Genomic DNA, 27,047 nt, shown 5'->3' with positions numbered 1-27,047 from the left:
AGTATTCTGCTCTGTTGGGCCCAGTCTGACTCAGTGACGTCAGCCCGAGATCTTCTGTGCTTGCGCAAAAGGTCTGCGCATGTGCAGAAGGCCCTCACTTAGCCGAATACCAGAGCTGATTGCCGGTAAATGGAGGGCTACGGGAGGACGTTGCATCCGTGCTTATGGGGCTAGGGGAAGCCTTGTGTCAGTAAAAAAATTAAAGAATGCTCTTCTCTAATACACTTTAAGTGCATTTTGGAAAACTTATGTTGAATATGTTTTTTCTTGTTTGAGGCAAAAAGCGTATTTTATTAAAAAGGTATGAAAACATCTCCTTTGAGAAAACTCAGAAAATGTAACTAAATCGAGGGGCCTGGGAATCCCATAGAAATAAGGTTTCTTACTGGTACACATCAATGGTATTGAAAGAATGTACTTTTATTGAACAAATACAGCAGTAAGATATCAATTAAATACCTTTGTTGACCATGTGGTAACACACTTTAATAAACTAGCAGAATGACAATTTTCAGCAATAAATCAGGGAAAAATCATACAGGATTAACATCCATTCTGTTTCACATCACTTCCTCTATTGCCTATTTTATGATGAAACCTATTAAAAAAATATTTGCAGTGTGGGAAAAAAAACCCTGACCTTGCATGATAAATAAATCTACTTTTACACTTCTTTATACAGAAATAAGCCTCTGTTACACTAAGTTAAGTCGGTCCTTTGTCCTAATTTGTTCTTAATTACTGAAATTCAACATTAATACAGAGTTTATGGTAAGTATACAGTGTGGGTATAGTACTGTTTTTTTTTTAGCTAGACATATTTTTAACATTGACTCTCAAGCAACCAGAAACTCGTCAGGCCTGTAGGAATATCCACTCATGAATAAGCTCCAATGCTCCAATCTACCTCCACATGCTTCACCTTATGTGGTGCATCCCCGCTTGAACGAGAGGTGAGAGACAACACCTTCCCAACTTCAGTTACACCCAGGCCTTTAGTGTGCAAGGTATTGGAGCTGAATGCAGGGTGAGCGAATAAACTTCCCGGCCAAACAAGAATACAGAGTAGCAAATCCAGCAATAGTCCAGGGTCATACACGGGTAAGCAGACATGTCGCAGTAGAGGAGGGCTAGGTAGGAGAGAGGTCAAAGAACATATCCAGGTCAAGGCAGGCAGCAAACAGTCGTAACAATAATCCAGGCAATTGGTCGGTTCAGGCAACAGACAAGGGAATCCACTAAACGAGCAGGGGTCAAAATCCAGATAATCCAATATTATAACAGCAGGTAAACAGAGCACACAGCAACCAGCAAGCTAGAGCTATCACGGGCAGCACGCAACTGTCATAGCAAGGTTTAAATACTGACAGCATCCAATCAGTGGCCGCCCACATGCACACAACAGCCAATCACACATAGACATTAATCTTGTTTAAGTATCAGCTGAGAGAGAGATCAGCTGACACGGGTGACAATACATGTCAGCTGAGTAACCAGTACTAACCAGCAAAACATCCTAACTGTCTGTCAGCTATAGCACAGTGGTTAAGAGTTGCCTCTGATGTGAGTGACCAGGGTTCAATCCCAGCCAGGGTCAGCATCCGTATATTAATAATTATTACATAAACCCCTGCCTAAGTGTCAGATGACTCTACCTCTGTCGCCGCCTCAGACCATACTGCGGCCGAGATGAGTGATCTCTTACAAAACTACACTTATCTGGCATCAGCCAATCCCCATTGGTGCAGGATAACGGGGGTTTTACTGTAGGTATAAAATGAAAGAGGATATCCATATTTAAGCCCTCATGGAATTGGACTTTACTGTTTTACTTATGGAGAGGGAAATGTATTTTATCTACAGTGGTGACATGATGAATGCTGGTAGGAACAGGTTTAAGTCTTTGGTTGTGACTTGAGTAACGTTACAAAACCCTTGTTGGCTGTGTCATATTAATGGATGTAGTTTATTATACTGTTGCATAAACCAGTTTTTTTGTTTCAGTGTGTCATCTTTGATGAACCTCTGTGTCTGGAAACTCTGATGGGTTTTTAATCATTTCTACATCACATTGCTTTGTGCGTGTGTGTGTGTTTGTGTGTGTATTGAAATACTGTTATGCAAAGCTGCCTTATGCATTTTACATTGTGAGCCATAAACTTTATTTTGACTTCTGTATAGTTGCAAATTTAAGTATATAAAGCAACATTGTTTAGCATATTCGTTTGAGAATTACATATTGGAAAAATAATGTGCCATTCTTCTTCCTTTGGAAATGTTAATTTTTTAAAAAAATAATGTTTTATTATTGTAGTAAAAGAATCAAGTCTGAAACGCATTGTCTGAAAGTTGGATTATGAGACATGGTTAAAGCAATAGGCTATAAATACATTTTAAACTAACATTTTTTTATGCCTGTCTTTTTCAAAGATACATTCTTTGCATATGTACTCTTTGAAAGTGATGCATTATAGCTCAGATGAAGTTAAATCATTGTGAACACCCTCTGCTTGAGAAAAGCAAAAAAATAACAATATAAAAAATGAAAAAAATAATAGTACTTAGCTCAAAAAAGACAGATTGGAGTGGTATTACTTTATACCTAAACTATTATGGCCGGATTGTAGAAGTGAATTCACTTTTCTGTAAATCAATTAGGATTGTCCTTCCATCTTGAAATCCTGGGCACTGACACAGAGAATTACTCATTATTTTCAGGCATTACTATGCTCTGATGTTAGAAGTTCACTGTTATAGATTCCAGCCTGAATATTTATTATGTTATGGAATGAGCTGTTAATATAGCTTGGTCCCAAAAAGTAAAAAAAATCTTACCTCAAGAGAGGAAATTATCACTGTCAGTTGTGATCTCAGTGCTTCACTGAGTGTTAAACAGTTAATTATATTAAAAAGATTTCATTAAAAAAATTGTATTGTGCCACCCAAGCCTCTTTAAGCTCTTGTCATCAATGTAGGGCGGCATAATCAGAATGGCTGTGTCAGCCATCATGGGGGTTTAGCTGCCTGAACCTTACAAGCCTACATAGTCCATGACATGAGGTGAACTCTGCAAGAGGTGGGACAAATATATCCCCCTCTCCCACAACCCAATAGTCCATGTCAAAGACAAGGAGATTATCCTCACCTTGTGCATGTAGTAGTAGATCCTGGGGGGATTCATTTGGAAAATAAAGGGACTTATAGATGTCTGCCCCCTTCCAGGTAACAGGCAAAAGTGGTCATTTTTTTACCCCTGATCTATTATAACAAAGGGTAATAAGTTAAAGTTTAAAAAAGGAATGACCCATGGGATTTTTTCCTGCTAAGGAAATCTATTGTTCAGAGCACAGATATGCAAGGAACATTGGCAGTAAATTCAAAGATATTTTGCCAGAACTCTCTCCAAAAGAGAGAACTCTCTTGATTAGAGAAGGAAGCCCTGGTATTAAAGGGTTACTTAAATCATCCTAAAAAAAAAAAACTGTTTAACTTACCTGAGCCTTCTTACAGCCCCCTGGGGTCATCCTGTGCTCAAAACCTATGTCCAAGTTCCTCCGGCAAGCAGCAGAGACCTCCACAAAGCTGACCGGTTGCCACCAGTCGGCGGCTACTGCGCATGTGTGTCCCCACATCGCATGCACCCTGACTGCCCTCTCACTGCTGGGAGTCCTCTGCACATGTGCAGTAGCAATTTTCGAGTACTGCACATGCGCAGAATGCTCCAGGCTGAGGGAGCACTGCGAGGAGGCGAATGGCTGTCCAGCTTTGCGGGGGTCGCCGCTGCTTGCCAGATGGACTTAAACATACATCTTGGCTACAGGATGACTCCAGGGGGCTGCAAGAAGCCCCAGGTAAGTTAGCTAGAATATGTGCAGGTTTAGTACAGTGAACTCCTGGGACTCTGCACCCTTAGCTATTCCAGCTTGCATGGTCCATGAGGGGTTCTGGAACAGAGTGGCAGCAAGCATTTCCCTGTCTAATAAATCCCTTGTCTATGTCTATGCACTAGAGGTAGAGGTATGTACCCACATATAAGCAAGGATAGGTCCTGGGTGGCTTATGGTGGAAACTGAAATCTCATTTTAATGGTAAGGGAGTCTTCAGATGTCCAAACTCTTACTAGGTAAAAAGCTATAGTTTGAAGTCAAAGCTGTATTTTACAAACCTACTACATCAATCTTACATTTTCAGATTTGCAGGGATTCTGGCTGATTTGCATAAGGCAAATGCTTCAACAACAACAACAACAACAAATAACATTTGTAGAACGCTTTTCTCCCATAGGACTCAAAGCGCATAAGCATAGCTCAGACCATCGTGGTACAGAGGAAGAATTTTATAAGTCCGGAAATGCCAGGCTAAACAGGTGGCTTTTCAGTCTGGATTTGAATAGCTCCAGGGATGGTGCTGTCTTTACTGGGTGTGGCAGGGAGTTCCAAAGAGTAGGGGCAGCATGACACAGGGGCGTAACAATAGGCCCTGCAGCTGACGTCACTTCCGCTTCCGGAAGTGACGTCAGCTGCTAGAGCGAGAAGGCGGCGATGGAACGCAAGGAAGAAGGTATGTATCCTGCCGCCGCTGCTGCTCGCTGCCCACACAGGTTCACTAGCTGGAGGGGAGAGCCCTGAGGTGAGGGAGAGGGGTGAACTTCCCCTCTCCCCGCCGACTGTGGGCAAGGCTTTCCCCCTCATGCTGCCACCCCTCCAGCACCCAAAAATTCTGCAGGGGGGCCCGGTGGGGCTTAGTTACGCCCCTGGCATGACAGAAGGCTCTATCTCCAGATTTTTTGAGGTGCACTCTGGGAGTGACCAAGTTTATAGAACTTGCTGATCTGAGGTTGTGAGAGGTGTGCTGCAGCTTCAGCAAGTCCTTCATGTATCCAGGGCCCAGATTGTGCAGGGATTTGAATGTCAGCAGTCCAATCTTGAAGAGTATTCTCCATTCTACTGGTAGCCAGTGCAGTGAGCGAAGGATCGGTGTAATGTGACAGTGGCGAGGCTGGTTTGTTAGCAATCTGGCAGCAGCATTCTGCACTAATTGCAGGCGACGCAGGTCCTTTTTGGGGAAGCCAGCATAAAGGGCATTGCAGTAATCCAGCTGTGATGTGATGAAGGCGTGAACTAGGGTTGGAAGATCCTCTGGGGGAATCAGATGTTTAATCTTTGCAATGTTCTTCAGATGAAAGTAGGAAGATTTAACTACAGATGAAATTTGGTTTCTGAAACTCAAATCCCCATCGATTAATACGCCAAGGCTGCGCACAAGGTTGGAGCTGTTTATGTCTGAATTCCCAATCCTGATTGGTGTTGCTTTAGGATAGAGCTGTTTTGATGGCGAGTGCTGGCTTTGGACAAAGAGGACCTCAGTTTTGTCAGCATTCAGTTTCAACCAGTTATCATTCATCCATGCCTGTAGCTCAGCTAAGCAAGAGTTTATTTTTGGAGTAGGGTCTGTTCCACCAGGTTTGAAGGACAGGTATAGCTGTGTGTCATCGGCGTAGCAGTGGTACGTCAGGCCATGTCGTTGGATAAGTGTACCGAGTGGCAACATGTAGATTGCAAACAGCAGAGGGGATAGGATTGATCCTTATGGCACTCCGATGTGTAGAGGTGCAGGTTTGGACATTATAGGTCCTAGGGATACTCTCTGTGTTCTGTCAGTCAGGAATGATCTGAACCACTGGAGGACTGATCCACTGATGCCACAGTACTCCTGCAGTCTGTTAAGCAGGATTTCATGGTCAACTGTATCAAAAGCCGCTGAGAGATCCAACAGGATAAGGATGGAACATTCCTCTCTGTCCCTTGCCATGAGCAGATCGTTGCAGACTTGCATGAGGGCTGTTTCACAGCTGTGGTGTTTCTTAAAGCCAGATTGTAGAGGGTCCAGGATGTTGTTTACTGACAGCCTGGTTTCAAGTAGCAGATAGACAGCCTTTTCAATAACTTTACCTAAGAAGGGGAGAATGGAGACAGGTCTGTAGCTGCTCATTGCATCTGGATCCATGGAAGGTTTTTTAAGAAGGGGCTTGATGATTTCTTCTTTTAAAGAGGTAGGAAACCTCCCTGCTTGCAGAGAGCAGTTTACTATTTTGTGAAATGCTGGACCAAGCAGGTCAGGGCATTTCAGCATATGTTTAGTTGGTCCAGGGTCCAGGTCGCAGGTTGTCTGGCGGAGGCGACGGAGGATGTCTGAGATCTCTTCCTCACTAATACTTTTGAAGTCAGTCCAGGGTGTTAGGTTGTTTTTGCAGCTATTTCCAGGAGTTGCATGAGTCTTGGGTGCTGTGGACTGATTGAGAGACCGAATAGAGGATAACATCTGAGTTCACATTTTGCGATAAGGTTGATTTTTGGAGGTGAGTTGCCTATTGCCTTTTTACACTCAATGTATTAACGATTTGACAAATGTGGTGGAGGGAACCATGAGGAAATGTCCCTACAATTCTAGGAGTAATATGAGCTTTGTTAAACATGAAATCTATATAACATATCATCATCAGTGTAAATATTATTTTTCTTGTAGTCAAATCCCTTAAGTATTATCTGTGTTGAAATAATAAAAATATTGCTTCCTTCAAACCCCTACAGGTTCACTGGGTCCTCACACATCCATGGTGATGGTGGCCATGTGTACTCAGCAGTTGGAAGTGATCACTCCCATCTCAATGACAGCTGACAATAATCTGAGGCAGATTTCCCAATGGATTATATGTAGAGGCTGAGAGAGGACATCAAGGTGATAACAAGAGTAATCAAAGCTATGTCAACATAATGCAGTATGTTAACACACATACATTTGCTAAGTCTCATAGTTGAGCAGCTATAGTTCAAAAAAAATTTTAAGAAAAATCTTTATCAAATTCATCTAAGTTTACTTTTTGCCGTTTTTCAAAATCAATGATTGTAAATGCATTGTGCCAAGATGGCTGTGTCCCCTTGTTTATTATTTGTTTCACATTAAAGCTTTGATGCTTTTTCCACCAGATTATCATTCATTTTCTTTGATGTTCACTTTCTCAAAGTCATTTTTACTTTATCAGTTTTACAGACTGAAGAGTATATATTTTGAAACATATCAACAAAAGAGGCATACAAGGTTTGCTTGGAATATGCGTTATCAATCAATGAACCCATTAACTGCAAACATAGATGCTTTTATCAGGAAACATTTGCAAAGCCAATGTGTTTTTCTTCTTTTTTAAATAAAAAAAGAGTGGGCTATATTTATATGCTATATAGTTATAATCTTCCCCTCTGGTATAAAGTAGATAGAAGACACAAAGAACTGTACTCAGGCTTTGTTCAGTTTCTCGAATCCTAAGAAAAAGCATTGTGTGTGTGTGTAGAAGCAGAAGCCAATTCTAGCTTGAGCGTAATAAAGGGTTGAAGTGTAGCCGCAAGCTCAGACTTGGCCACTTCATGTATACACACACACACACACACACACACACGCACGCACGCACGCACGCACGCACACACACACACACACACACACACACCATTCTTCATTCTCAAAGAAGAACTGAAGAAGATGTGAAAAGTCAAAGTGTTCCAAGTGTTGGTAGGAAATGACTCCTGAGCTCTGAAAATTTGAATCTTTAAACACCATGACACAAATGCCATCAAACCTAACACTAACACTATTGCTATTCTAAGTTTGATTTTCTCAAAAACTACAAGGTCTTTCTGATTTTTTTTAGTAATTTGCACTATTCTTAACATACTTAGCAGATTTGGTGATTATAGCATGTGTGGGAGGCCTTTCAATTAACTCAAAATTTTGCTTAAAGAGAACCTGTACTGAGTAAAAATATTTAAAATAAACACATGAGGTAACTTCAAATGAACATTACATAGTTACCTTGCCATCAGTTCCTCTCAGAAGCTCACCATTTTCTTCTGACAATAATCCCTTCCAGTTCTGACAATATTTTGTCAGATCTGAAATATATCAGTTGCTGTCAGTAAAATATCAGTTGCTGTCAGTTATAGCTGAGAGGAAAACTGATGTACCAGGTAATGTCCATGTTTCCCTATGGCTCAAGTGGGCGATGTTACAGTTTAACTGCGTGCTGACCAGAAAGAGGTTATGGGTAACGGCCATTTTCAAAATGGAGGACGGAAAATTCCCTTGATCACAGTGAACAAATAGGATGCGGGACAGTAGAAAGTCACTGAGGAGTAGACTACATGGAAGGTAAGTATGACTTGTGTATGCTTATTTTTACTTTTAATTTTCAGTTCAGGTTTTCTTTAAAGGCAAATTTGGAATTTCATGAGAATGTGGCAGTATCAACCACAATTTTTTGCAAAATTGGCAGTGGTGGTTTTGCTCCTTATTGGCCACTATTGTCACCTCGTCCTTGACCTCCTCCTCTTCACCTTTCTGCTCTGCTTCATCCTCCTGCTGCAGGATCACTTTTAAGTAGTCGCCACAACTACCACCAGTTTATTCCTTATAGGAGCTTAACAATAATAGGAGCTTAATAGGGGCTCAAATTCCTTATAGGAGCTTAATAGGAGCTCAAACTTGACATTTAACTGAATACACTCAGTAATATTTCTAATAAGGAATGTCCTCTTTTTTATTTGAAGCAATTATTATGAATGCCATTTATTTTGTATTGTTATAATTTTTTTAAGTCACTTATTATATTTGTTTTCTTTGTTATCCCTCATGTAAAGTTCACAATGCTCATGGGAGAAAAAAAATGCAGAAATGGTTGCTAAGATACATAAGTTGATCAGTTCATAAAAGTAAAAAAAAAGGCAAGGTGTCCTGTATTTCTGCTCAGGGACTTCAACAGGGGACACAGTTTTGAACTAAAAAAACACACCCTGAAATCAAGCATTTAAAGACAGAACTGGCTGCTTAGTGTTACCATAGCAGCAGACAAAATGGCATAGCACAGATAATTCAGCAGTATTTCATTCAAAGGATGAAAAGTGAAGATAATTTGACATGATTACAAGAGTTTATATGTATTTGTATATAATACATATATTTGATTAGCCATGTACTGCATACTGGAACTGTTCTGTGTCCTTCACTTGATCCTGTGGTCATGTGCGCTATGATGTCCGTGTCTACATAATATGTTTTATTATTGCGCAATCTCATCCCACCTTTCTGGCCTGAGCTTCAGTATATGCAGTTTCAAAGGTGATGCCATTTTGCCTTTTGAAAATTCTGGCAATTAGCTTGTTAGCAGACCTCTAAGTGACACCTGACACTTTCTCCAGGAACTGTGGCCCTGTTCACACATTGCGATCGCAATTTTGTGTTTTGGTGTTTTGCAATCTGGGAAAATGCTACATGTAGCACATTTGCGATTGTCTGAAATCACCACAATTGCTGCAGTGTGAGTAATCCCATATGATTACTCATGAAGCAGCACTTTGCTGATCACCGGTGAACAGCAAAACGTGAATCGCAGTCAAAAAGCACCCAAGTGTGAACTCAGCCTTTAGGGTTATACTTTCCTTTTTTTCTGGCAAATGTTTACACCCTTTACACCATATGTTATTTGACAATAAAGATGGACAATTCTGTTCTGGCTTGCCCAGCCTAATTCTTGGTTGTGTCTTTGTCAGTTTTTTCAGCAAAAATGTATTGAAGCCTATCTGACTATGGTACTTTCTGACTTAATCTGACTTAATCTATTGCATTACTTTCTAACTTAATCCATTGCATGTAATCCATTGTAATTTTTGATAAGATTGTTTTAAAAGATTTGTCAGAAAAAATGCTTATTAGAAGACCTATGTATTCTGACAGCCATCTCACCAATATTATGTTTGCATCACAAAGCTATATTAAAGATTTAATTTCTTCATTTTTGGTGGTCAATTTTACTATAAGAGATGCAGAAAATACAATGGAGTGTTGTGTACTCTTGGCCAGTGGAAAGAAGGTATACACCAAAAATCTATATTGTGGCACTCACTTCTGTCTGGGTCCACCATATTGAGAATGAGAGGGTAGTGTGGATAAGTGATGTATATTCTTTTTTGAGGTTTATGTCTGATCTAAATGCAAAATTCACCTCCCTTGGGCAGTGGATAAACAAACAAGAGTTAATTTTTGGCTTCCTTCAAAAAATGAATGTAAGTTTGTCACCTCCACTTATTTTAAATGCCACAGACAGCATCACTCTCTCCTTGAAGATACTAGCCACCACCCACATTCTTTGATAGATAGTACACCCGTGGGGTTGTTTTTAAGGCATCAAAAAAATTGTTCTGAAATTAGGAAGTTTAGATGCAGATCCCATGATCTGTTTTAATGTTTCACTCAACCAGGCCATTCTAAATATACGATCTTGAGATCCTTTAACTACTTCTTAATTGTTTTCACTTTTTTTATGTTTTTTTTCACAAGTGCTTTATTTTGTATAATAAGGGGGGGTAATAATTAATGGGGAATTGTAACGTTTGCGGAACTATTTCCGTGGTCAGCGCACAGAAAGCGAGCCAACACTACGGAAATCCTCCACAAGCGTGTAATTATATAGGACCCAGCTATGGTGCTATGCACCTGTAGAGGGAGATTCCCACCGGCAGATGGAGCTGTGGAGTACAGACGGCAACGGCCTCTGTACTGCCACAGATGCCAGATGGGAATTGCACGAGTTGAAGCAATGCAAGGCAAGGTAGCCCTTAAAGAGAGAGAGCACAGAGACAGACTGAATGTGTGTCCACCAATCTAGTCGCCACCCAGCGACGGTGAACACACACCAGCAGAAACAAAGTATGAACGCAATCGCAAGAGTGGCGATTGCCAAAAGCGACAGAAGACCGAGCAGGACAGAGTAGCAAAGGCACAGCAAGCAAGAACAATACGGAAAATAACAAACGCTAACTAAACGCGAACACCGCACTCATTCGCAACAGCGAACGTGTTTAAGCACGATCACTGCGCGTTAGGCACCCAGTGCTAAGCGTGCCACCCTAACTAACCAATGACACACAAACACGAAATAGAAAACGCGAACGCTTGCTAAACGGTTACCTCACTGAGCCTACAGCAAGCGATCGTACAAGACAGAGAGAAGGAGCAGCCAGCAGCAACCAAAGCTCTGGCCTACACTCCCAGACAGAATTCAGAAGGAACCATCGCTGCTACTGCTAGAGCGAATGCGATCCAAACAGACAAACAGATGGGGCTACCAGTAGCAACCGCTGCTCTGGTTAGCACCCCTAAAGCAGAATACAGAAGGAAGCACTGCCACTACCACTAGGGCTAATGCAATCCAGACAGATGGAGCAGCCAGTAGCAACCGCAGCTCTGGCCTACACTCCTAGACAGACAGAACGATTCCCTGTCGACCGCCGCTTGCGACAAGGCAATAGAGACAGAGAGACAGAACTAGCCAAAACAGATAATACAACCTGACTGCACTAGAAGGGATGCCTAGTGCAATCCCCAGGAATTACTCTAAGATAATCTTAGCAAACGACAGCAAGGCTGACACTCTAGGAGTGTTTGCAGGAACAAACCTTCAAGACCAGCCCAGGATTCTGGGAGCACATGGTATTTATATTGCAAGCCTTCAATGGAGGCAGCTAGGTAATTTGCATGACAAGTGTATGCAAATTCCTCAGCAGCAGAGCAGGTCTGAAACTCGCAAAGTGAAGACAGGTCACTTTTCCAGAGACCTGCAGCCCCCAGACCCAAAGAATGGACAAACAGCTGTCTGCCCGTGCAGACAGCCGAGCAGATCGTTACAGGAATTTATTTTTTTATGTTAATGTATTTTACTTTTTTTCAACTACTAGATGTCTCCAAACTTAAATATATATTTATATATATATATATATATATGATGGTCGTAGTCAGCCAACTTCGCTACGCTGGAACTACGCGTAGTTTTACGCAATTACGCTTCACCAAACTACGGCTTCGAAATCAAATATTCGCTTCATATGCATTTCGTAGACTACGCATTAAAATACGCAATTACGCGTAGTGCGAAGCATAGTGCATGCGGATGCTTATGCCCTAATGTGGAAAAATTTCAGCATTAATTCATCTATAAATGCTTATACTGGGAACTCTTCTATGCGTACATTCCCCTTTACAATGCGTAATTTTGTAAGCATACTAACCTATAAGGAAAGAAAGATGCAAGTAACGCATTCATAGTTTACTTTGCAATAGAAATGTTAACTACGCAGGCGTAAACTACGCATAGCGGTACTTCGCTATGCGTAAATTCGTAAGCGTAGTTTTGAAACTTTGCCTACGAACTACGATGCGTAAATTCGCACTGGCATAGTTTCTGCTCATCCCTGATATATATATATATATTCGTGATCCACAAGTGAAGTTTTCAGGGGGGTATATAAGTACTAGAGATCTACAACTGGTTAAATGGCTGCAGTGATCACTCAGTAAAATTGCAATATACATGCTCAAAAAGTGGCAATTGGTTATCTAAAGGTCCATCTCCACTGCTGCAGAAATCAGGCCGAATCCGCAGAGTTTCCCCACAAGCAAATCACATGGGGAAACTCTGCCATAGGGGATGATGCTGCCGCCATCTGAATCGCTTGCCATAGCGATTTGGATGACATTGCAGCATTTTTTTCGTGCGGGAGGCAGCGAATCCCATAGCCGTGCATGGCACAGACTTGCAGACTTATAAGCGTACTTGCAGACTTATATGCATGCGTCTTGCAGCTGTGCGCACCATCTAGTGGAAACAAGCCCTAATTATTCAGATGCTCAGATCAGATGTGGGCATTGTAGTGTATGCACACGGATAGATCCTTTGTTGTGATTCACGTGAAACTTACAAGTTCTATATTAGATCTATAATTAACTGGTCCACTAGTCAGGTGGTCTACAAGATCACATGTCCAGGCAAGAAGGTGTATATACAGGGAAAAAAAGGGGGTGTTGAGGACCCACATCCACAAACATATAAATGACATCAAGAATGGTCGAACTAAAAATGCTCGGGTCGAATAATTTTTGAGTGGACATGGCTTTTTTTTACACATACTCAAATTTGCCAAGGAGTGCATTCAATAAATTCCCAGTTAATCGAAAGCCAGCCAGGTAGCCAGGATTAGCTGTAAACTGACCTTGATCTCTGTAGCTAATTTGATAATAGTAACATATTTGAGGGCTTTGCAAATAACTATGAAATCCAGCACTATGAAGTTCAATGCAAAAAATTAGAAGTGATATTTCAGCTTTTAAGGCAGATGAATACTTTCTAGATTTCAAAACCAGAAACCAGAAAGCCAAAACTCCCCCACCGATCTCTAGTAGTTTTGTCAGATGAGCATATGCATATGGGGAGATTCTTAGTTCTAAAAATATGGCAAAAATGATGTCCTGTGTGTGCATGGGGAGTAGTACAGAGGCTTACCACACCTCCCTTTCCCTTGCTCATCAGCCTCCATTCCACTCCAATCCAAGGTCCTGGTCGGTAGGGTCAGCACATGCGCAGTATGTCCACGGCAGTATATGTGCGCACTCCCGCAGGAAGACGTACCAGAAGTGCGTGCCCTCTGACACATACATACTACCCTGTGCATTATCCAAATGTCCACTTGGGCACCTTACAACCTCACTCCCCACCGACCTCAAGTCCAGTGCATGCACCAGGTACGTCCTTCCGCAGGAGTGCGGGCATACTCCCGCAGACATACTGAATATGATAGAACCTCAGCTCCCTGCATGCCCCCATAAAGACATCATAGCATTCAGCATGGCACCACAGCACATAGTAGGCCCACACAGACGCCCTATGTGGTGCCATGCTGGGTGCAGAGGTGCCTCTTTTGGGCATGCTGGGTGTTGGGTGGTGGAGAAGGGAAAGAGGCCTGGAACAGGAGATGTCTGCAGAATCTGAAGACCAAGCAGAGTCAGGCAGCGCGAGTTGAGTACTGCCTCCCTCTGCCTGACTCTGCCTGAGGGACATCCGGGGCACCCCAGAATAAATCAGGGGCACATGCCTCTGATATTTGGGGCTAGCAACGCCCCTGTAAGAGACTATGGCCTCAATTCACTAAGATCATGCTGGAGATAATAAGGCAAGAGAAAACTTACCTCCACACAGTGAGAGAGCTCTTATCTCTCCGTTCCTTAAGTTACCTCCTCTGTAGTTAATTTACCTCCTCTGTAGTTATTTTCACACACAGTAAATAAACAGCCTGTCTTTAACTCTGGAGTTATTTTAAGGATTGAAGAGTTAACTTAAAAACAGAAGAGTTAACTTTAGGTTTGCCTGAGGTAAAATGTTTCCTGAATAAGACATGCCTCATCACCATGGTGATAACTCTAGAAACGTTATTAGAGACAGGAGATAAGGTTAGTGAATTGAGGCCTTAGTGTCCTACTCATCTAGTAGTGGATAGATCATGGTTCCCAAAATCAGATTTTCTTTCTCTTTTGGAAACAGCATGACATGGTGTTGCTAGTGAAGAAAACAGAACTGTTGGCCTGGCTTTAAATTGTCTTAGTATGGAGTTTTTCTCAGCACAGCACACGCTGTTTTACATTGGAGATCATGGCCACAGTACACATATATGTGCCTGTCTGGCAAACTGTAGGTATCTGCATGCAGAGCCTGCACTCACTCACTGACACACTAGCTAAAGGTATTTTTATAGGAGAGGAGTGGCACCTCTCTGTGACTGTTTTGGGTTTAGGACAGCTGACTTTACAGGACTATGTGGCACCAACATGGTTTGAATCAGGGGTCTCAAACTCGCGGCCCGCGGACCATTTGCGGCCCTCGACACAATATTTTGTGGCCCTCGCCTGCAAAAGCTTCCTTATAGTTCACTTCAGTGCTCCCAAGTAATCCGCCGCATCCCCGCCGCTAAACGAGGGCTGCAAAGCCCCCAAATCGCCTGGGGAGCAATCCGCCTATATTTCCTGGAAGGGGCAGAGCTTTCAGCTTCAGCTCTGCCCCTCCTGACGTCAATCGCCGCATGGATCGCCGCCTCTCCCCGCCCCTCTCTGTGAAGGAAAATGCCAGTGGATTCCCCTTTGGGCGATTCGGGGGCTCTGCAGCCCTTGTTTTGCGGCGGGGACACGGCGGATTACTTGTAATGGGAGCACTGAAGCGAACTATAAAGTAAAATAGGCAAAATAGTTTGCTTCAGTGTGAATTTGATTTTGAAATAAAAATCAATGCAAGGGGTGTGTCTGTGCGTGTGTGTGTGTGTGTGGGGGGGGGGGGGGGGGGCGGGGTGCTGCTGATTGTGAAATCCCTTATGCGGCCCAGCCTCATCCTGACTTTGCCTCCTGCGGCCCCCAGGTAAATTGAGTTTGGGACCCCTGGTTTGAATGGTTGCTTCTCACTGATCTGGTCACATAACTGCTTTGGTGGCACCTCTCTGAACCTCCTTCTTTTTCAACTTCTCTGCTCATCCTTATTGATTCAGGTTTTTTTTTAACCAATCATTAGGGTTGTTACACAAAGCAGCATTAATATTGCTGTGCACAGAGAGAGCACAGCGATATTATCAATATTACTGCCAGCAGTACACCGAGAGTTACACTACAAGCTTGACCCGCAGTACTCAAGTAACATAAGAGTTGCTACGGTAACACGCAATACTAACATGCGTTACTGTAGCAATGCTCGCTGTACATTTGTTTTCATTGTTACATGTTACAGTATAAATTAGCATTCAGGTGGGAGGCTTCGTTTGGATGCAATCGTAGACCACATCGTTTTACAGGAACGCCCCGTGTAGGCACATCTCCTACACAAGGCGTCCCTGTAAAATGATGCGGTCTACGATTGCATCCAACCGAAACCTCCCACCTGAATGCTAATTTATGCAATTCCTGCTAGATTTGGTACAGCAGGCAAAGGGTGTATAACAGTACACCTGATTGGCTGACTGGCGTCTGCTGACCAGATAAAGGCAGGAGATTGCTCTAGCTGGGAGTTAGCAATTATGTTTGTTGCAGTTAGCATTCAGTTTAGAGGCAGTGAGGGCGAGTCCCCTGGAGGTGAGAGGTCCAGGGCATGCCCACACTTCCCTCTAGGTATCGCATAGTGGTTTGGGGGCCCCAGCCAGTGAGAGAGACCTGGGGTCCTCGGCTGTCGTGCGGATCAGTGTTTGTGATTTTAAATTTCTTTTTTGCAGCTTCCAGGATGCGGTTGACAGGTGAGTGGTTAGGGAGGGGACCGTGTGGGGGATGTGCCTACACGGGGCGTCCCTGTAAAACGATGCGGTCTACGATAGCATCCAACCGAAGCCTCCCACCCAAATGCTAATTTATGCAATTCCTGCTAGATTTGGTACAGCAGGCAAAGGGTGTATACAGTACACCTGATTGGCTGACTGCCGTCTGCTGACCAGATAAAGGCAGGAGAAGATTGCTCTAGCTGGGAGTTAGCAATTGTGTTTGTTGCAGCAAACATATAAAAATAAGAAGTATGATTTTTCCAGAGTAAAATGAGCCATGCAATATTTTTCTCCTCCTATGTTGCTGTCACTTACAGTAGGTAGTAGAAATCTGACAAAAGGGACAGGTTTTTTACTAGTCCATCTCTTCATGGGGGATTTATTTATTTTCAAAAGCCCTTGGTGAATGGCAGTTGCTCTGTCCAAGTGTCAAAAAACTGTGTAGTGCACAGGGAAGTTGGCCAGCATCATTGTTTAAATCCTTTTTAGGGAATATCTTTATAAAGAATAAAAGCCTTGCTGAGAATCCCCTATGAAGAGATGGACTAGTCCAAAACCTGTCGCTTCTGTCAAATTTCTACTACCTACTGTTAGTGACAGCAACATATGAGAAAAGTAATGTATGGCTCATTTTACACTGGAAAAAAACATACTTCTTATTTGTCTATGTTTGCACATATTTTAAATTTTACAATTTTTCGCCATAGTGCCCCTTTAAGTGTAAACGGGGCCTTAGCAATAGACCCTGAATAAGCATGCTATTTAGGTGCTCTGACATCTGACCAGATTAACCACATGCTTGTTTCCAGTGTATGATTCAGACACTGCTGTAGCCAAAGAGATCAGCAGGACACCAGGCAACAGCTATTGTTTACAAAGAAATAAATATGGCAGCCTCCATATCACTCTCAGTTCAGGTGTACTTGAAGTAAAAACAGGCAAGTGAATGCATTTCACGTTAAAGCATTAGACACTTGTGGGAAAAGCTAACTCATCGATAATAGTCCCTGTGCAGCATGTCTGAATACGGGTGGGTGGGGGAATCTTTTGTCTTGTCAAAGTAAGGGCTCTTTAAAGTCGCATGTTACAACAACATGTAACGCACAATAACTTACAGCAATGAAAAATCAATGGGCTGTTCACAGTGCAGATGTTGCGTTGGTGTCTAACGCTGCACGTTAATTTAAAGAGCGTTGTTTTCTAACGCTGCATGTTAAATGAAAGTGCTGCATGCTATGCATTATACACGTTTTTAGCTGCGTTAGACTGTTTGCACATGCTCAGTAATGTTTTCCTTTTTAACGCATGCGCCGTTTTCGTTCTATCACTGTGCGATGAAAACGCCACACAAAACGCAGGGCTACGTAATATCCAAGTTATAGTCTTTCAATGCGTTGCATTAGGGGCACGTTATGCCCCTAATGCGTAAGAGCCCTAAAACTAGCCATGTACAATACAAATTGATTTTTCAGACCAATTATTGGCCAATTCAATCACTTTTATGAATTCTGCATATCTGACAATCATCTGCAGACAGGGGCGTAGCAATAGGGGTTGCAGAGGTAGCGACCGCATCAGGGCCCTTGGGCCAGAGGGGCTCCCGAGGGGCCCTCCCTCAACTGCAGTATTAGCTCTCTATTGGTCCTGTGCTCATAATAATCACTTCTATACTGTAGATACTTTGAATAGTGGTAATCATTAACAAACTGCTCCCCATCCTCTTTTTGCACCTCTGACACTGGGGTTGTCCTTGGCAGGTTTTGGTGTGCCGTATCAATTGTTATGTATAGAGTGCTTGGGGGCCCCATTGTAAAACTTGCATCGGGGCCCACAGCTCCTTAGCTACGCCACTGTCTGCAGATCTGAAGAACCATCCTGGTGGATCTGATCTGCAGATGAATGTCTGTTAAAAAAGGTGTGTATGAGATCCGCATATATCATAGACTATGAATGCAATTTGCAGGAACGGATCTTTTGCAGGAACTGATCTTTGGCAGGTACTGATCTGTTGCATGTGTACAGCATCTTTGTGTGCAGCATCTTGCAAAGATTTTTATATGATGAGGAGTTCAGCTCAATAGAATAGACTGTGTAGACCATGGCTCTCATACTACATGGAAGGTGGTAAAATTGGTCTAAGATCTTTCATTAATCTTGTGTACACACCATTAGTGTAAACATGTGCTGGAGGAGGAAGCAGGGTAGCAAAGTTTTGAGGCCCAGGCCTCTGCAGGCTGCAGCTATGCAACTGTATTAAAGGACCAATATCATGAAAAATTTGAACAATTTCAAATGCAAGTATAAAATGTACATTTGTTCCAGAATAAAATGGACAATAATTGACTTTTTTCATATCTAACTGTTGCTTACAGTAGGCATTGAAAATCTGACATCTGACTGGGTTTGGGCTAGTCCGTTTTCTTATTGGGATTGTCAAGGTTGTCTTTATTTTCAAAAGCACTCAGGCCTGTTTCACATCTATGAACGTGTGCAGGAGCCGTTTCCTGCATGCGTTATATGCCCTGCGGCGTGTTGCCGGGAATCTGCAGTGCGACGCAATCAGCGGCGGTAGCTATTAATTGAACCCGACGGAAAACGCCGGTTCCCGGTGGATCAATACTCCCCGGTGCGTCGAACCGCAACGCACCGAAATGCAGCATCGGGTGGGAAAGGTAAAATGAAAGTCTATGGACTTTCATTTTACCTTGGTTAACGCAAAGAACTGCCTTTGCGTTACACCGCAGAAAAGGGCTCTGGTGTGAAAGAGCCTTTACTGAATGACATTTGCTCTGTCAAACTGTCAAACTAGTGTACAAGTGAGTAGGGAGGATGGATGGCAATCTTATATACACTGTAGGTTCTTCCCATAGAGTGCTATTGTAAAGCAAATACAGGTAGTTCCCAGTTAAAGAACGAGATAGGGACTGTAGATTTGTTCCTTATTGGAATCCATTCTTAAGTCGGGACATTTGAAACCGCTTCTTCAAATTCCCCCCACAGAAATGACATCATCGCGATGGGATCAGGCCATTCGTATTGGCGGGTCGAAAATCCCCCATGATGAAACTTGTCCAAAATCTGTCAGATCTGTCAGATTTGTACTGTCTACTGTAAGCGAAAGAAATGTAGGAGAAAATAAATGTAATTTATGGCATATTTTACTCAGGGTGAAATGTATTTTATAAACATCTGTTTTAAGGGCAACTGAAGTGAGAGGGATATGGAGGCTGCCATATTTATTTCCTTTTAAACAATACCAGTTGCCTGGCTGTCCTGTTGATCCTCTGCCTCTAATACCTTTTAGCCATAGACCCTGAACAAGCATGCAGCAGATCAGCTGTTTCTGACTTTTTCAGATCTGAAACATTAGCTGCATGCTTGTTTCTGGTGTTATTCAGACACTACTGTAGCCAAAGAGACCAGCAGGGCTGCAAGGCAACTGGTATTGCTTAAAAGGAAATGAATATGGCAGCCTTCACATACCTCTCACTTCAGGTGCCCTTTAAATTGTATAATTTTTTTGCGATAGTGGTCCTTTAAACTATGATTTTAAATTATTTATGTGTTACCTAATCAGTGGGTTTGAACCTGATGTTAAGACATCCAAAATAGCTTTGAGTCTATTTTATAGAGGCATTGTAAAGACATATAGTAGAATCTTACAACATTTTATGTTGATTATCTTGCTTTGTGGCATCAATACTTCCTTTACTTATATGTTGCTGCATATTGGTATGTAACCCCACCCTCTCAGTGAACTCTGGGAGACCAGGTGTTAATTCTGCTGACTTTGTAACACACAACAAAACAAACATTTGGCATTGTTGCACCTGCCAGCAGTAAAGATGTCGCCACCTGTGATACATTTAAGAATTGAAATCAGGGTGAGGAAAGATTTCACAATGGGCAAACACTGGCTCAATAATGTATGAAGTATTATTGTTAACCATAAGCAATGTATTCATTAAGTTATATCAGTGAAGTTCCTCTTCTACAGGGAACCTTAACTGAGAGGGATATGGATGTTTCCTTTTAATCAATCACAGTCGCTTGTCCTGCTGCAGTCCTGCTGATCTCTTTGGTGCAGTAGTGGCCGAATCACACACCTGAAACAAGCATGCAGCTAACCCAGTCTGACTTCAGTCAGAGCAACTGACCTGCATGCTTACATCAAAGGTCAGCGCAGGTTTAGAAAGTCATTGTATGTAGGGAATGGTAAATTCTTCACCACAATATATCAAATTCTCAGAAGTAGGTATCCGCCAAACATCAAAACTAGAAAAGGCTTACCAGCTCCCAACAACCCACATTATAAGGTTGTGAAATGGCTCATGTCACAGATAACGTCCAGGGAACATCAGACGTCGTGAAGATCCAGTGGACATCCGTGTGGAGGTAAAGTTTCAGGAATTTATATAGGAAAACAAAAACGGCAATATCTAAGCGTAACCCGTTTATTTAGATAAAATTTCTTTAAAAGGCAGTAGACATAAAAACGATAACTCACATACGGGGCCCATAAACAGGGAACCCCAGAAGATTAGCGCGCATGTAATGGTCAATCGAAGATCAATAGACAATGGTGCCGCCTGTTACCTTCCCGCAGCGCTATGACATCAGATGGCAAATGGCACTACTGCCCATAGCAGCAAATATTAAAGTAAAAAAAACAAACAAACATGTTTTAATAAGAATTTAAAGGTGGCCACACACCATACAATTTTTTAAATATCTGTTCAATTTAAGAGTTGCAATCAATTTTTCTGACTGACTGTAACATTTCAAAAATATGACCAATGTATCACACACGTATGTTCAATGTTTCCCCCAATTATGATAAAAATGATTGGAAACTCTGAGAAAATTGCTAGGGTGTGTATATTAATAAATTGACAATCCAACACACACCATACAATCTTTAGAAAGATTGAAGAAAAATATCTGGCATTCCGGATTGATTAAAATTGAAGAAAACGGGAAATCCGGTCGGATTTTCAGTCGAATGAAAAAAAAGCTTTTGATTTTATCGAATTACCGTAAAATCGGATCATTTTATTGTATCGTGTGTGGCCACCTTTAGAGACACAGGATCAGCAGGAGAGTCAGGGAACTGGTATTATTTTAAAAGTTAAAATCCATATCCTTCTCAGTTTAGGTTTTCTTTAACCTCCTTGCCGGTTATCCCGAGCTCAGCTCGGGGTAACCTGCGCAGGAGGATTTCTCAGGCCCCGCTGGGCCGATTTCTATCAAATAAAAAGGAGCACACGCAGCCGGCACTTTGCCAGTCGCGTGTGCTATCTGATTGCCGCCGCGGCATGCCGATCCGCCGCATGCAGCGGCGAAAGAGGGTCCCCCCAGCCGCCCGAGCCCAGCGCAGCGCTAAGGGCTGGATCGGAGGCGGCTGACGTCAGGACGTCGGCTGACGTCCATGACGTCACTCCGCTCGTCGCCATGGCGACGAGGAAAGCGAAACAAGGAAGGCCGCTCATTGCGGGCAGCCTTCCTTGTTACTTCTGATCGCCGGAGGCAATCAGAAGTGCGCATACGGAGCGCCCTCTAGTGGGCTTTCATGCAGCCAACTTTCAGTTGGCTGCATGAAATAGTTTTTTTTTTTAATTTAAAAAAAAACCTCCCGCAGCAGCCCTGGCGATCTTAATAGAACGCCAGTAAGGTTAAGCAGTGCATCATTTATATGCTGAGAGTACAAAGGCTGTCTGCACAACTCTGGCTAGCCGTTCACAGATGAAAATATTTTATGCCTTAGAATATAATCTCAGAAAATGTAACTAAATGCAACTATATTGAAAACTATTCGGGGGCGATAATAGCACTTGCACTGATGTTCAAGTAAATACCAATCATGTTCCAATTTTTGGTTTTGTTCATTTCTCCAAGTTTTGTTTCTTATTTGCATAAATTGAAGGCAAAATGAGACAAACAACCTTTATTATTAAAGTGAATACCAATCAACCTGTGCCGAAATTGCATTATAAGTGACTGGATACAAAATGTATAATTTGCTTTATGGAAGAAGCCAGTTTTGTAGGTTACATCAAAAAACGGTGAACTGAACATTTGTAAAACCAATTATGTATTCCTAATGCAAGGTCAAATATTGCTTTTTCATTTCCCAGTAATATGTTATGTTCGTAATAGAAGTATAATTAAATTAGTAGACAAAGAGACAATTAGGAGTTTATATTAAAGAAAGTTGAATTATTTCCTTACACAATACTTTGGCCTCAATTCACTAAGCTTATCTCCTGTCTTTAATAATGTTTCTAGAGTTATCACCATGGTGATGAGGCATGTAGCGTTCAGGAAAAATTTTACCTCAGGCAACCTGAAAGTTAACTCTTCTGTCTTTAAGTTAACTCTTTAATCCTTAAAATAACTCCAGAATTCTAAAGTTAAAGACAGGCTGTTAATTAGCTGCATGTGAAAATAACTACAGAGGAGGTAACTTAACTACAGAAGAGGTAACTAAACTACAGAGAAGGTTACTTAAGGAATGGAGAGATAAGATAACTCTCTCACTGTGTGGTGATAAGTTTTCTCTTGCCTTATTATCTCCAGCATGATCTTAGTGAATTATGGCCTTTGCGTGCTTGTGGGACCTGGGAGAGAAATGAAATACTTCATGCTGAATTCAACTAGGAAATGTTTTCACCCATCTAGATAGTATATCTAGGGTAACTAATGTTTGATATCAGAAAGGGTATACTGTATGTCAGGAGGAGGTTACAATTAGGCATCAGAAGGGAATTACAATAAGAGGGAGGTCAACTTCCCTAGCATTAAGGACAAGCCTGACTCCTCCATAAAAAAAACTAGCTAGGAAGAGTTAGCACAAGTCTGGCTTGTGCAGCAATTAAATTTGCTCTCCTTCGGCGTCGCTGGCATGCGGGATCCTTCGCCGGAAGCTTGTGGCTTCCCAACAAGCGCATTCCCGATGTCTTCTCAGTGATCCCTGATAGTGATCTCTGTTTTTCCTTCTTTATTGCTTCCTGTACCTCGGCGATCACATGTCCCCTGGCATGTCCCTGTGATGATGCTGCGTGCGCCCCCTGGTGTAGGACATACGCAGCGCTATGACATCAGATGGCAAATAGCACTACTGCCCATAGCAGCAAATATTAAAGTAAAAAAACCAAACAAACATGTTTTAAGAAGAATTTTAAAAAAATGAATTTTTAATATTGTACGCATGCTTGTGGACTGCTTGCACGACTGCAACTTGTCAGTGGTCTGCAAAAATGTACAAAAATTGTGCACTAATTAAACACAGGGAAGGTTAAGGTTTGGCAAGAGGCAGAGGTATATTTTAGGTGGGAAGTAGAGATTAGGCATTAGGGAGGAGGACTTTGGTTGGAGTTAGCTAAAAGCCAGTGCACACCAAAACCGCTAGCGTATCCGCAAATGCAAGCGGTTTTTAAAACGTTTTTTCAGAGAGATTCTAGGCATGTTTGGAGTGAATTTCTAAACATGCCTAGCGTTTTTTGGAGCATTTTGATGTAGCGTTTTTTATATTTTGTTACAGTAGAGCTGTAACTAAACAGCTACTGTAAAAAAACGCTTGGAAAACCGCTCTGATCTAACGTTTTTTAGAGTGGTTTTCCACTTTTCTATACTTAACATTGAGGCAGAATCACCTCAGAAATCAGCAAAAATGCTGCAGGACCCGAGTTTGCATTTGGGGAAAAAAAGAATCCTTCTGGTGTGCATTATCCCAATGAAATAGGACTAACCCATCCCCAATCTATATCGATGGAACTGAAGTCTCAAGGGTATCTAGCATCCGCCTCCTGGGCTGATGACCTGACCTGGAGGGCAAACACCATCTCAACTCAGAAGAAGGCACAGAGAAGACTCTTCTTTCTACGCTAACTAAAGAAGTTTGGTATGGCCCAGGAACTTCTGAGATCCTTCTACTCCGCCACCATTGAGTCAGTCCTTTGCTCCTCCATCCTGGTCTGGTACGCTAGTTCCTCCGCTAGTGACAGATACAAAATTCAGGGAGTCATCAGTTCAGCGGAGAGAATAATTGGGAAACCTCTACCCCCCTTAGATCTCATCCACGACTGCTTTCCAGAGCAATGAAAATCGCTGGCGACCTCTCCCACCCAGGCCACAGCCTTTTTAGTCAGCACAAATCGGGTCGGAGGTTCCTGTCCATTTCATCCAGGACCACAAGGAACTCTGCCCTTTCCAAAAATGCTTCCCCCTGTAGCCGTCTACGGACTGTCATCTGACCATGTTGCTGCTGCCCTGATCACTGTTCTTGCTATAGTGTGCATTAGTTCTACTCTTTTACCTTCTATAACATGTTGCTGACTCTGTAAATTTGTGTTGTCTTAACAAAGTCATGTTACTTTTACTGTGCCATATCTCTGTGCCAAATCCAATTCCGGGCACGGTCCAGCCGTGCTTGGCAAAATAAAGCGATTCTGATTCTGATTCTGAAATACATTAGCCAAGCGGTTTTCAATCCACAAGTGTTTTTTTTAAACGTTGAGAACCGCTCTTGATGTGCACCAGGCCTGAGTGAAGGGGTGAATTGTATAAATACCAGTGAGATAATCAGTGTAAAGGTGGCCATGACAAAAACCTGTCCGGTTCTTGCCTTTTTCATGATTGCTAACTCAGTAAAGGACCAGCCCTTAAAGCGTTGCTATCATATAAATCCGGCATAGCAGGGTCTGAACCCTCTATAACAGTAATTATAGATTGACGGTGTACCTTGAAATGAATCAGAGCACTCAGTATAGGATTTTATATAAAAAATTGTATTTGCTTATCATACAGCATATATACAAAATATGAACAGTTCCAAGTAGTGTTTCCTTCTAACAGTATTCCATCTCATCATGGCCTTTATAGCCAAGCGATCATCAATCTTCTAAGCACATTCAAAAAAGAATATAACAGTTGTGTTATGTAGAATAAGATCAAAAGTAGTCTCATTTCTATCAATAGCTGTGTATCTAGTAGCTGTGTAAAACTTGTAGTAATCTTCTTAAAGAAATAGCATAAAAAATAACTTCGGAAAAAACTTCTTGCTAACATCTTAACAAAACATAATGCTGAAAAATTAATAAACTAAATCACCAGAATATTAAGCATATTACCCCTTCTCTGTCATCTTTTCAGCATCTAGAACCACTTGTGGGAAGGTAGCTTCTGCCTCATGTGTCTTCTCAGGAGATTGTTGGGCTTCTGCAAACTATGAGCTTTCAGCTCCTACTTTTATAGTGATTGGATGCAATATGGCTGCCTAATCTAATCAATTTCCCTGAATCCCAGGTTCTGATTGGCTAAAGCTTCTGTGTGTCAATGCTTTATCATGTTTTGAATACCTAAATCATAATATTATTGTTTATAAATTCTGATTAGGTCATTTCTGACGTAGTTATTAAAAATGGACGTCACCAGCCATCTTGTCTGCTGGTTGACTTTTTTGCCCCAGACATTGAACTTCCAAACAGTAAACAATGTCATTTATGATGCATTTCTGATAATGTGTCCTTCTGCTAATTAGTTTGGAATGTGTCTCTTCTTTCCCAGAAATAAGATTGATCAGGTTGACAGTAACACAGACCAGCAATAGTCTTCAGCAATTTAAGGCTTATTAAAACATACAGGGCTTCTAATATACTTATTTAAATATAACGCTTATTATATAATTCTTCTTAAAACAATCACATAAGATATAATTGCATATTAAAATGAATAATATAAAATCATGTTCTATATATTTGCCTTTCTTATAAATAAATATAATAACTTCAGCCGGCAGATGTCAGCATTTCATCATCTTTAACGAATTGCGAAAAACCTTTCTTTTTGTTTTATATTTTGTTGAGGCCTGTTCCCAAAACATCATGTATTATCAGCTATCAGTGTTCAGCTAGCTGAGACAGCCTTATAACAAGAACACATCAACAGTCCTCCAGAACCAAAACAATCCCATGGAAATGTTTCACTTGCCCAAAGCATCACTGGCAGAATCCAGCATTTAACTGTATTTCAAAATATTAAATTGTATTATGTGTAATTATAGGTTTTAACAATAATTATTTCTTTTAGAATGACTGTATTGATTATTAATATTTAGATTAATAATGTTTATATGTAATAACTGAGCAAAATGTATATATATGTCTGCAGCAGTAATATGAGTTTAAACGTGTTTTCTGTCTTCCACATACTGCGCTGTGTAACCTTGACATTTGAAAGATTATTGTAACAGACAAAAATGTTTTGGCTTCTGTAATCAAAATACCGGTAATATAAAAATGATGAGTTCCGCTGTCTGGAATATGCTGAGATGTCACAGAGCAATATTTAAAAAAAAGTCCTCTAACTTTACAGTTTACAATGACATTTTGCATAGAACATTAAAACTTAAAACATACACATATTCCTGCATAAATAAAACCGCTAGAATTCTGACAGCCACACACGATGGAATAAAATGATCCAATTTTATGGCAATTCGATAAATATGATCGGGACTCACAAAAAATCGAAACCTTTGTTTTCATTTTTTTCAATTTTTATTTATCCGAAATGCTGTAAATTTTTATTCAATCTTTCTAAAGATTGTATGGTGTGTGTTAGATTGTCAATTTATTAATATACACACCCTAGCAATTTTCTCAGAGTTTCCAATCATTTGTATCATAATTGGGGGAAACATTGAACATACGTGTGTGATACATTGGTCATATTTTTGAAATGTTACAATCAGTCACAAAGATTGAGAGCGGTTCTTAAATTGAACAGATATTTACAAAATTGTATGTTGTGTTGCCATCTTCAAGCTAATTGTAGCTGATAATAGAATACCTGTAACCACTACTACTGGTATCACCCAAACTGTAT

At 41.5% G+C, this 27,047-nt stretch overlaps 1 long non-coding RNA gene across 1 annotated transcript; it reads left to right on the top strand.

Annotated features, from left to right (window-relative positions):
• Positions 1 to 1,519: 1,519 nt before the first annotated feature.
• Positions 1,520 to 6,851, top strand: LOC137517691 (uncharacterized). Its single transcript, XR_011020626.1, has 2 exons — positions 1,520 to 1,593; positions 6,591 to 6,851. It is a non-coding gene; the product is annotated as an uncharacterized lncRNA (long non-coding RNA).
• Positions 6,852 to 27,047: the final 20,196 nt, after the last annotated feature.

The sequence above is a fragment of the Hyperolius riggenbachi genome, chromosome 5 (genome assembly GCF_040937935.1).
Source record: "Hyperolius riggenbachi isolate aHypRig1 chromosome 5, aHypRig1.pri, whole genome shotgun sequence".
NCBI classification, from domain to species: domain Eukaryota; kingdom Metazoa; phylum Chordata; class Amphibia; order Anura; family Hyperoliidae; genus Hyperolius; species Hyperolius riggenbachi.
Note: the sequence above shows the minus strand (reverse complement) of the source record. Positions and strands in the feature narration are given on the sequence as shown.